This window comes from Pleurodeles waltl, chromosome 9 (genome assembly GCF_031143425.1).
Source record: "Pleurodeles waltl isolate 20211129_DDA chromosome 9, aPleWal1.hap1.20221129, whole genome shotgun sequence".
Lineage (NCBI taxonomy): Eukaryota > Metazoa > Chordata > Amphibia > Caudata > Salamandridae > Pleurodeles > Pleurodeles waltl.
In genome coordinates this window covers 182,904,344-182,917,652 of record NC_090448.1, presented here as the reverse complement: position 1 = coordinate 182,917,652, position 13,309 = coordinate 182,904,344, and positions in this window count along the sequence as shown.

The following is a 13,309-nucleotide window of genomic DNA, read 5'->3' as shown; positions in this document are numbered from 1 at the left end:
GCCTTATTTACAGAGCTACTCATGTGTGTGGTACACTCAGTGCTGCAGGCTCACTAGTAGCATTTTTCACTTTTCAAGCTTTATTCGGTCAATTAACCATCAAAGCATCACATACATTAAAGGAAAAATTTCAACTCATTTTATAATCTGTACAATAATTAAATAATTTTATAAAAAAAACACATAAATAAATACATACATGTAATATCAAAGTATTCATCTAAAATCCTGCCTGAGCACGCTTCATGGGTCCTTGATTAAAATGGTGATCACGTATATGCCATGCTGCCACTAAAAACTTGCTGACTGCTAAAATTAATTAATTTGATCTATGGCTTTTTTAAAACCCTTATTGCTATACTGCAATTTTCCAGCCCCATTTCCCTACAGGTTTTTCAAATCCATTTTGACTGTGGAAAAAAATATGTTGGGCAAAAAAACATAAAATGCATAAAATGTTCAACTGTTTCCGGGGCACCGCCACAAGCCGGACATATATCTGAAGTAGTGATTGGCCCCCAGTTGCAAGTTAAAGACAACATTGGTAAGGACCCAAAACGGAATCTAGCACATAAACCTTTGCCCTGTAAATCTAGTATAATATCTAAATAGGATTCATACTGCGGAAACCACTTAAAATCAATAAAAAGATTAGATAATCGACCATGAGTTTTACAACAAATATAATTGTTCCATACATTGGACCAGTAAGCTGATTTCAAAGCAGTTTTATGGGATTTCACTAATTTTTGGGGATTCTCCCAATAATCTCCGAACCCCAAGATACAAAACCAATTGGACACATATTTAATCCAAGGAATAATAGCTGCATTTGGTCTCTTTAGCAGGTCAAGCAATGATGCTTTGTATAAATCCAATTCAGGGTGGTCCAAATCCTTATCCAATATAATAGAGGTCATAGGGAAATTAAATCAGCTACTTGGTTTAGCCCCAAATCAAGAAACATTGGGATCAGTGGTGTACTTCGGGGGCACACTATCAAAGCCCTCGCAAAATTGTTTTCTCCCACAGTTATATTTGTACATACATAGCTTTATTGGTTACTTTCAACCCTAAAAGCAAAACAACCACCGGTAGAAAGATAAAAGATAAGTAAAAATTAAGTTAAAAAGGAAATAAGAGGAATAAAAAAGAACATCCTTTACGGCCTTAAAACACATAAAAACCAAACACCTAATCTCCTACTGACTGTCATTTAAATCAATCATGGGGTATTGTTCCAGTCTAGGTGTGTGGTTAAAATTTGATGACTAAAACATTCCATTGTCAGTTTTTCATGTTGTCCTTATTTGGAAGTAAGTTCCGCATCAGCAACTTTCCCCAAGTGATTAATACGTACATGCCAGGCAGCTGTAATGTACCTACTAACCGCACAGGGCAAGGGGGGGGAACTTTCCCTCATCAGAATTCTTAAGGCAACAATACAATGTCTTACCCCCATATTTCTACACACTGGCCGTAACCACTTTCGACGCGCAATCAAATAGGCAGGACATAAAAACATAAAATGTACAATGGATTCTGGATTATGGGTACAGCTCGGACATATATCAGATCTTCTAGTTGCACTCCACTTACTGCCATATGATTTGAGAGGCAGACAACCATATCTGAACTGGATATATAAACTCTTACTTAATGGGTCAAGAATTATATCCATAAAAGATTCAAAAGACGGATACCATTTAAAATCAAAAAATTGTGAGGTCAATCTGCCGTGAGTAAGGCACAGCAGATAGTTTTCCCTGACGTAAGTCCAGTATACAGTTTTCAAATGATTCTTCTGCTCCTTCCTTATACTTTCTGGATGACTCCATAGCTCACTAAGACCCAATTTGTGAAACCATTTAGAGATGTGATTAAACCAGGGAATGGTGAGTACATTAGGTCTATCCAAGATGTCTTGGATAGACTCCTTGTATGTAGATAACTCAGGGGTGGACCAAACACGGACCCAAAAAAGCAGAGGTCGTAGGGCAACTACATCTGTGATGCGTGGAAGGTCAAGGTCCCAGAACAATGGCAGCAGTGGGGTACTGCGAGGGCAGGCCAAAGTAGACCTCACGAAATTGTTTTCCCCCACTGCAAGCCTGCCAGTGTTTGAGGACCCCCAAATTTCTGCCCCATAGACCGCTGCACTTTGTGCCTTTGCTCTATAAATTTTAATAATTGGAGTAATCACTCTCTCAGAAGTAGACTTATGAAAACGAAGAATGGCTCCAGATGACTGTACCAGGCGAGCCAAACTTTTGTCGATTTGGGCCCCCCAATGCAGATTGTTGCTGATTCTCACCCCCAAGTAATCTATAGAGTTTACCAAACCTAGGGGCGTTCCATTGTAAAATATTGAATATCTCTTAGTGGGGCCACAACCCAAAGTCATGAGTTTAGTTTTGCTATGGTTAAGTTCCAGACCGTAGTCACCGCAAAACGAACTGAACTTGTCCATGAGTACCTGGAGGCCCATAGGGGTTCTGGAGATCAAGAGAGAATCATCGGCAAATAACAAAATTGGAATTTTATGGTGATTCAAAGATGGGGCATCATTTTGACAATTGGACACGACTTGCACCACCTCATTGATGAACAGTGTAAATAGCGTTGGGGCAAGAACGCAACCCTGGCGCACTCCTCTCTTGATGTCTATTTTGTCTGTGAGTTCCCCCTGATTGCCCCATCTTACTTGTGCAAATGTTTTTTCATGTAATCTTTGGATTAAATGCACTAAGTTCCCTGGGATACCAATTTTGTACAATACTTCCCACAGTTTCTCTCTTGGGACAAGATCAAATGCAGATCTTAAGTCTACGAAAGCCACATAGAGTTTTTGCTTAGATAAGGTGACATACTTCCAGAACAGTAATGACAGCCTGAAAACTTGGTCCATAGTATTAGTTTTGGGCCGAAACCCAGCCTGTAAAGGAGATAAAATTTGCTGGTCTTGAATCCAGTCAGTAAGCCTCACTAAGACTTGTTTGGCAAACGTCTTCTGAAGGATATCAATAAGGCTAATTGGTCGATAATTTACAGGCAACCCTGTATCACCCTTTTTATAGATCGGTATTATTTCAGCACCATGCCAAGACTCTGGAATAGGGCTGCCAGCTGCTATGGCATTAGACAACAAATTGATATACCATGCCCATATCTTAGGTTCTGATTTGAACAAATCCCCTGGAATCTTATCCGGGCCAGGGGCTTTTGCTGGCCTCAGAGAATCAATAGCAGCTGTGGTTTCAGCTAAGGTAAAAACAATTCTCTCAGTTGAGATCTTATTAGCTAGTAGCATTTAATTTACAGGCCCTGGGCACCTCTAGTGCACTTTACAAGGGACTTGCTAGTAAATCAAATATGCCAGCCATGGAAAATCCAATTACATATGCAATTTACACATGGAGAACTTGCACTTTAGCACAGGTCAGCAGTGGTAAAGTGTCCAGAGTACGGAAAATAGCAAAAACAGAGTCCAACACACAGTCAAAACATGGGAAGCAGAGGTAAAAAAGAAAGGGGAGACCGCGCCAAGGATGCTAGGTCTAACACAAGGTTATGCATGTAAGGGGTCCATATTTACATGGCCATGATAAGCCACGAAGGGTGACTTTGATTGGTCTTGTGAATGTGCCCTGGCACACTGTACCTGTCGACCATCCAACAAATGTTTCTCTGGTGGCACAGAGTGGCACAAGGACAGGGTAACTGAGGCACCTAATCCCTGATGTTTGAGGCATGACATGGCTGATGTCCCATGTGTGTTGCATGTAAACACCCCTCAGGGTAGATAGTACACCTCCCTTGCACACAGAGATATAGAGCAGATTTCCTGTCTGTCATGCATGCCTTTCCATCATGCAACATTTGCAAAAGTGGCTTGAGATGTCTTCACCTGTATGTCAGGGTGATTTGCATTAGATCTGTGTACAGAGCCATAGTGCCTGTATGTGTGACAGGCCTCATCATGCAGTTCCTATCTGTGTAGGCAGACAGTGATCTATGTATTGTTTCTCCTATATGCCTTTGTTCTTGTGTCTCTTAGGTACTTGCTGTTTGCTTACCTACAAGCAGGCCATGCCCGTATGGGCCATCCTGAAACCTTTGGTTGTTGATTGAGTTTCTGAAGATGAACGAGTCATAGACACCGCCTGGGCATTTTGGCAGCACATTGATGAAGTAGCTGCGATGAACGATAATGGCGTCCACATTCATTGAATGTGTGTGCTTGCAGTTACGGTACACATGTTCTGTTGCACCAGGTGGCACGAGCAGCACGTGTGTGCAGTCCATGGCTCCAAGGACATGGGGAAGCCCAGCAATGGCGTAGAATCCATTTATTTTCCTGCTGCATTTGTTGTGTATGGGGGAGAGGATGTAGTGGGGTGTCAGGCAGATGTTTGCACCCAGGGCTGTGGGCAGGAAAAGAGACAGGGAGGGCTACAACACTCCACCTACTCGTGCTGCTGTGATTTTGAATGAGCCAGATGCAATGAGGTGAAGCATAGCCAGGAACTTGGTCAGTGGCGGGATAGTGGTGGACTGCTCAACTGTTGCCTCCAGTTGTGGTGCAATGAGGTGAAGTACCTGTACTATTGACTCCCTGAGCAGGCGGTAAAAGGTGATGACCTCGTCCTCACTGATTAGGGATGTCCACTGTCGGTATGGACACTCCTTCTTCCTGCGCTGCCTCTGTGGTCCAGGTGCTGGTGACTGTGGTGGTGGAGGATGATGTGGTGGGGATAGTGTTGCACGGCTCTCCTTGGTTCCCACATTGTAACAGGAGTAACTCCATGGTGCAATCTAGGTTGCCAGAGTGTTTTGTGTGTGTTCTTTTTATACTTCTCCAGGCATTAACATTTTGATGCTATCCAGAGTTAGCGCAACTTTTCCTAGGCAAGCATCATTTTTCTAAAAGCTTGTAAATACAGCCCTAGGGGTCTAGCATCATTTTCTGAGTGGGAAAGCCTACATTGCATATCATTGTCGGTATCTGACGCAGCCAGATCTGACATTGTGGAAAATTTACACTAGCCCAGGAAAAGTGAAGCTAGAGGCCTCTTGTGTCAGTTTGTAAATATAGAGTTGTTTTAGCGCAGCCACAGCATCAGAAAAAATTACACTACAGCAGCACTAAATCCTTGTCAATAAGCTGCTTAGTGACCTCCAATGTTTTTCCTTTCAATAAAGTCAGGGCATCAATTTCAGTGATGCAAAAACACCTCTCACTCACTGCTTTGCCTTCAGCAAAAACACACATACACTACATCGTTAGGGGCATTTTTAAACTCTCTTTGCGCTGTTGTGCATCATTTTTTTCTACGCAAAAATGGTGCAAACTTAACTCCATATTTATATTTTGACACTAGACCTGTCTAGCATCAAAATATTGGAGTTTGCATCATTTCTTGGATGCGTGAATCCACCTTGCATCAATGATATGCAATGTAGGCATTCCCATCCAAAAAATGACGCTATCCTGATAGCGCCTTATTTATCCCCCGTGCTAAAATTACACACGGGTGGGAGGCAGACTCAAATAATGGTGCTAAGCTTGCTTAGCGCCTTTAACGCCTGGGTCAGACCAGGAGTTAGGGGACCTGTGGTCCCATTTCCATGGCTAAATGCCACCTCAAGCCCCTGGAACACCCCCACCGCACAAGAGGGACACAAGAGGATGGGGGACCCCATCCCAGGTAAGTAGGGTACAAATAGGTAAATATTTATTAAAAAAATGTAAGTGCCATTGGTAGCCCTGACATGGGGCCCCCTGTATGGCACTGGGTGCAATGCCCATGCCCAGGTGACACTAGTCATGTGTTATGGATATCTGTGCATAAGGAAATGACGCTATGCTAGTTAGCGGCATTTTTTTTGCCTCTAACCAGCATAGCGGCATATTTTGACACTCAACCTTCATCTCTTCTACTGCCACCCCCACCCAGCTAGTGTCTCTTTTTTTTTTACGCTAGCCCAGGCTTACTGCTGGCTTGCAGCATTCCATAAATTTGGTGCATGTCTTGTTATTTGGAATGACGCAAGCAGCTGTAAAATCTTTGATGCAAAACTGTGTTAGATCAGTTTTGCACCAAAAAGTATAAATATGCCCCTAAGATTCTTGCAGCCCACACGTTTAACCTCTAATTGGCCTTCTTGTATAGCCAGCTCTACCCAGAGATAGCATAAAACTCCAGCCGCTCACCAACGCATCAGACTGCTGAGGGAGGTGAGACAGGTAGTGAAAGCAGGGTACAGCACAGTGTCATGGTCTGCAAGCACCGTGAGTCTCCCAGGTACTCAGTAGCGTAACCAGTGTATTGTGAGCACTAGTGCAAGTTAAAAATGCCCTCATGGCTGCTCTTTGAATTATAAAATACGGCCGAAATCAGAAGTCAGTAAGCCCCGTAGGTCTCAGGCCCCTATGCTACTACACTGCTGCACTAATAAAAATACGACCCTGCAGGTACTCTGAGGGAAGAACCTGTCAATGCCTGGGGTGCGAAACAAGCCACGTCAATATTGCTATTGGCAAGATGTGTCATAGCAGAATTTGAAACCTACTGTGAACTCTGAAATATGCTTTTAAATGTTGACCTGAAGATCATTACTACCAACTGAGAAAACAAATCAATCTCATAAGGGTCACAGGACGCTCCTCGGATCCCGGTGCTAATGCACCTTGTGCACCTTCATCATTCCAACTCCTATCCTAAAAATATACGTGTTTTAGTCATTCGTTTGTTATGCTTGAGGAATGGAGCAGTGCAGCGGTCTCTCCTCATAGAATTAAATCGCTTAGGATCTGGTTATAACCACAGAGGCCCTAGTTTTGGAGCCACAGCACTCAATTTGCCCTGTAGGATTTTTGCAATGAGGTATCTTGATACTGTCTTTCCTGCTCGCACGTTAAGCAAGAGCATCGTATGATAAGGGATGAAAAATGATGCGGTGCGCTTGATTTTAAGCCACACTTTTCCTTGCAGTGCTACCAAGCTCAAACAGTAGTAGGGTGCTTTTGTTCGGTTTCTATCGACTGCCGCGTACCTTACAGCTATTTTAGGACATATGTGGGCATAAGAGGAGGACGGACTGTCAGCAAGCGCGCAAGACGAAGCAGAAATGCCGGTCCACTTAACAACAGGGATCCACATTTGTGCTGCATTAAAATCACCACAGCCGCAACTGCACAAAAAGCAATTTAAAGGCAGTTAGTGACTAAAGTAAGTGACCAATAAAAATGACGTGGGCTGAATAGTTTTACCAGCCTCCGTATGCTGCTTTTCATTGTAGAATGAGCAGCTAAATCAGCAGGGCTGGCTTTAGCGCTGGTGGCGCCCTGTGTCTTTTTTGGCACCCCACACCATTACCACCTCGGTTCAACTGACTACCATCCCGCAAATGTGGCCCTCATCTCTCCATAGCTCCCCTTTCACATGCATTAATTTGTTTTAAAGCGCAAGTAAAGGCTGGCTCCACTCAGCTATCCACATAAAATATACTTATTTTCTTTGCAGCAGGCATATTAACCCTCTGCGCTACTTTATGAAGAGTCAAGCCTGCCCTAGACAATACTCCCATCTCTCACTAGCAGGAACATTAATCCCAAGAGGTATCTTGACATTTTAATTGTTTCCTGAAGGCTGGACACACAATGAACTTTTCAGCAGGTGCTTTTAAATCGCAAGTTTCCTAAGTCATTGCTAAACACAGCGCCCCCCCTGAGAGCAGCGCCCCCCCCCCCAATCCAGGTCAGCACGCCGCGGCGGCACCGCTCGCACCGCCCTAAAGCAAGCCCTGTAAATCAGGCGCAATCAGTTTTTAGGCGCCGAACTGCTGCCCGGCTGCTGCGGTGGACGTCTAAACCTTTGTACGTTTTGTGAATCTATGTATCTGGTAGGGTGCATGAGTTTTGTGTTCACAAAAAATATTGCAAGGGCGAGGTAAGCCACCACTGTGTCATTCTGCGCTCGCCAAAAATGGGCCAAGAGTGTATTGTCTGTGCAACTTCGTTTTTTTCATAAAATGCTTAATGTCTTCTTCCTTTTAATAATACCTAGCTTTCTCCTAATTTGGAGATTCTTAGAATCTCCCACTTTATAAAAACCCATAAGTTTTTCAGTATTTTAGAATCTCATAAGGGAGCTTCTAGGATGAGCATTTCAGCCCATCCAGTTTTCTGGCTGGCAGCTTGCCAGGCCATAATCACTGACTTTGGGTCACCTCCATACAACACCCCTAACTATCCCCGTGGTCACATCACCCTCATGTCAGCTAGTACTAATAGTTCTTGCTGTGAGCTAAATTGCAAGTCATTGATTACTGTCAACGGGAAGGCCCAGTAATATTTTTTACATTAGAAAGCAGAAACCCTCCTTCATATGTTCCTTTACTGAGGTTCATCATTGCTATCCCTGGTGTTCTGTCGTCCCATAGTATGGACTTTGGCACGCTGTCTACATTCTAGAAGTAGGTATCAGGGATCAATTATGAGGTGTTCTAGAGAATATACAAGAATGTCAGCAGCAAAATCATCTTGTAATGCACTGATCTTGCTAACAGGGATATCAGGAGCTCCTCCTTCCAAGTCCACTTTAAATTCAGAGAGGAGTGTCATTGTATTTTGTTGTATGAATTCTTCCGTGTCTTCGTGGGGATACATATATATTTATATAATATTTCAGACATCTAAACCCCTCTAGTGTAAATTCCAACGGACATAGGGCCAGATTTAGATCTGAGTGGATGGGTTACTCTGTCACAACCTTGACAGATGTCCTGTCCACTGAAATCTAAATCCCATTATATCTAATGGGATTTAGATTTTGGCAGACAGGACATCCGTAACCGTTGTGATGGAGTAACCCATTCGACAGGTTCTAAATCAGGCCCATAGTCTATTAGGGGATCTCCATCCATGTGGAAATACATGATAAATTGGCTTTTGTTTATGCAGAGTCCCGAAGAGTCGTCAAACCTGTATATTATTACTACGATTCTGGCTATCAGTTGATCAGGGTTGGTCAGGTAAAGGAGGAGATCATTTGCATGTAAAGAAACAACCCAGTCGGTTCTTATCTAAGCCTTCTGATCAATACATTCTTTCACACCCACTTTGCCAACAGTTCCAAAGACAGAGGAAATAGCTGAACGTACAGCAGACATCCCTGCCTTGTACCATGACCTAATAAGATTTTCGACATGGTGACATTGACCTTGACCATAGCTGTAGGGTCTATGTAAAACGAAAATGTACAAGAAAATAATTCCTGACCATAGCCCATTTTTAAAAATAGATTATAGGAATGGCCATCCAAGTGAATCAAATGCCTTATTGATATCACTCAACAGTACCAAGGCTGATTCTTGCATCTCTTTCACGTCAGTATGCATCCGCATAAAAACCTAAGACTGTGTTGTGTAGGCTTGTATAGCAAAAATTCTGATTAGTCTAAATGTGCTAGTTTATCTATAATTGTTTATAGGCAATTGGCCAAGGCCTTTGTGTTGGAACCCTTTTCAGAGAGCCACAGAGCAAGCAGGAGCTACAGGGCCCAAATGTGAGGGTTGAGGCTTTTTACACCTGCTGTCCCAGCGCCTCACTTACTATGGTTGCTGAGCTGGTTCAAGTACCCCTTCAGCACTTGAGTCTCAATAGTAGCATGGGTCGAGCAGTCCAAGACCTCTCAGGGGTGGTTGTGTTTGGAGAGGTTGATGCAGGGGAATGAACACAAACTCACAACCCAAAATATGTCCTATAGCAACACTAAATGATTGTCTAGTCAAACACCTGCTTTTATGAAGAAAGGAGCATTTGTATATGACCACAACGTAAAATACAGCATGCACAAAGAACACACACATGCACCTGAGGTCAGAGTCTAGTGTTCATTAGGCAGGACCCTAATAGCCACTTCCCTCTCACTACTGAAATGGTTATACCCCATTCACAATAGGCAACATTTAGATTGGGCCTCACTAGTAGTCCAAGTCCTGGGAGTCCCACTCTGAATCTTCCAAAAGTCAAAAGTGTCCCAGGGCTCAAAGCACTATGCAGGAGAACAAGTTTCCCCACGGTCTTGTGGCCCTTTGATCAGGCCTACCACTTCTGACGGATTTACACTATCTGAGTTTCTGTGAGCATTTCTTTCTTCAATGTCTTGGAGGGCTGTGGAGCGGATGGTCCTTGGGTTTCAACCCTGAGTCGAAGCTTGTACATGCACAAGTCACATCCTTTGTTCTTCACGGTGCCCCCCTCTGGCGTGCAGGGGTATCAACCGTAATTCGCACAAGGACAATGGCCCAATCTTCATGGCAGTAATGTCCTCTTCATAGCGGTTCCCTCTGGCACATGTGGTCACTGTCTTCACACTGCACAGAGGGTACGTCTCGATCAGCATAGCAGTAATCTTCATAGCCATTCCCTCTGGCATGCGGAGTTGCCTATTGGGAACAGCACATGGGCTACGGCCACATCGGTGCAGCAGTGGTCTTCTCACACCTCACTACAGGGATCCACTCACCAGGATCCACCACTGGACTTCACTGCCTTTAAGCACTCTCCTCTTCCTCACAGAGCACACTGGTCTTGGCAAGAAGACATGCACTCATGCTCCAGACCTCAAGGAAAAGTGCACTTATTTCCCTTGGGGATGTCCCCTCAGCCAGCTGGGAAACTGGTGGGCCTTAGCCCACAGTTCTGATGACAGGCAGAAGGCTTGCACAGCTTCTCCTTCTCTCACAAACCAACTGGCTGCTTGACAGTTGACAATGCAGTCTTGCAGTCCCCTTTATTTAGTTAATTTCTAGAAGACACCAAACGTGATTTAGGATCTGAGTTTTTGAAGTTTTGTTGAACTTCTGCTTCCTTTTGGAGAACTCACTCATCTGCCCTGCCCTTCCTCCAGAAAGCAGTCTGTCAGAGCAGGAGGAACTACATATCTGACAGCCCCACAACACAGGCCAATGGAATGACTAGAGTTTCACAGTTGGATGTCAGCAACAATTATATTTACATCAAAAGGATACCTGAGGGCCCAAACTCTTTTCTTTATGATTTTCTTATCACCTTTACCTCCTTTCTGAGTTGTGCCCAGACCCCCTTCCAGTGATCTTTACCTGTATCAAAGAGCACCATTTGAAGGGTACTGAAGAGCATGGTTCTTCTTCCTCTGATCTGTGTGTGTCCAACCTAACTCACAGGAATGCAGCAATCCACAAATCAATCTAGGGGATTCCCTTACCTCCATGCCCTCCTCCAGTCAGCCCTGGGTCTCCCAAAATGTAACCTAGAGTACTTCATGTACTGCACCACTCACAGGCACACATACACACAGTACATTGTTACATTTAATTAAGATTCCATCAAAGCAGAGTGGTTAATAATTAAGGTCTTTTATTCCAATAGTGATCACAGTGGACAGTACCTAACATCCCTTAGTGACAGCTTCTGTCCCAGTGTGTAACCTACTCCATCCGGAATTCTCACCAAGGAACAGCAATAGCAAATTTCCAACTTACTCAAAATTCCAATATTTAAAGCAGCAGCCTTAAATCATAACACATCTCCCCCTTAGAACCCAACAAACACAAAAGCTAAAACAATACTCGAAACATAATATTAACACAAAACAAAAAGTATACAGGAGCAAAACATCAATAAATGAATGGAAATAACAGACCAATGCAACCTAAACCCTGGAGAGGGTTAAAATAGTATACATAAAAGAGAGAAAACTGGAGACATGACTAATTAATCACAAATAAAATCCTGCAAACAGTTGAGAGGACATAAATGTCTTCTGCTGTTCACAGAAGGACCAACAGAGGACCCAGACAGTCCAATAAATGTGCCTCCACTATTAATGGAGGTATTCTCTATGGCTATATCTCCCTCACCACAACCAGGACCAGTCACATTTTGCTACTGAGCTGAGGTAGAGCATCTGACATCCCTCACATCATAAAATCACCATCCACCAGTTTGTGTATCATCCATTCCATTTGCAAAATCACAAGTCCCAGTTTGAGCATCGCCACCTTCTTCATTTTCTATCTCTCCCTTCCTCCTTATCAGAGCAGCACTTCTTTTGCTCCACCATTTCCAATTCTCCACCAAAACTAAATGCATAGAAACTCTCACCATGCATGAGAATTTCTAAGCTTTGAAAATATTTCAAATTCCCCTTCTTGAGCCCAGCAGGTCTTCTGATTGTCACGCAATCTCCCACCTGAAAATTTAACATTTTTTACCCTATTCAAAGAATCATGTCTCAATTTGCTCTTGTTCTGAAAATTCTCCACTCTATGATATACATCACCCAATTTTGGAATTTTGTCACCAACATGTGTCTTATCAATTCCCAAGAATCAGGCAATTTGCAAGGTGCACCCCTGCTCATCAGCAACACAAACAGAGGAACACCAGTGCTGGAAAGGAGGGTATTATGATCACCCCATATTCTATTGTTCATGCTTCCTGCACATTCACGCCTTCAGCAACAGCTATTTGAATGGCTTCTTTCAACATTCTGTTCACTATCTTGACTATGCCATTACCTTGAGGACTGTACAGTGCTACTGACAAATACTGAACAGTAAATGACTTAACAAAAGTCTCCATCTTCTGTGATTTAAACTGTATGCCATTGTCTGAAACTGAGAACATTGAGACTTCCTCTCTCTGAAATACACCTGTCAGGAAATCAACAACCATACTTGTGTTCTGTTCTAAGAAAAACTCACACTTAGTCCACTTCTAATGGTAGTCTATCAATGCATACTTCAAATTGGGACTAACGTACATGGTTCCAAGAAAATCCATTCCAAACATCTCCCACCGTACTTTGGGGAATTTCATTTAACAAAGGGGAGCATTATATATGCAAATAAGCATGTCTACACCCTTATAATCGGTGTGATTCCACAAAAACACTTGCACTTCTGTATCCATACTAGGCCACCAATGGTAAGTACAAAATCTCTTTGTAGTACCAGTCATTCCTGCATGACAAAGATGATCAAATTTAACCAGACAATGCCTTAACTCACTTGATGGAATGAACAACTGTCCTCTTAAAGTTATCTCTCCTTCAACCGCTAACTCATCCTTCAACTTAACCCCTTCGCTGCCAGGCCTTTTCCCTCTCCTGTGCCAGGCCTTTTTTTGCCTATTCGGGGCAGTTCGCGCTTAGGCCCTCATAACTTTTTGTCCACATAAGCTAACCAAGCCAAATTTGCGTCCTTTTTTTCCAACATCCTAGGGATTCTAAAGGTACCCAGACTTTGTGGGTTCCCCTGA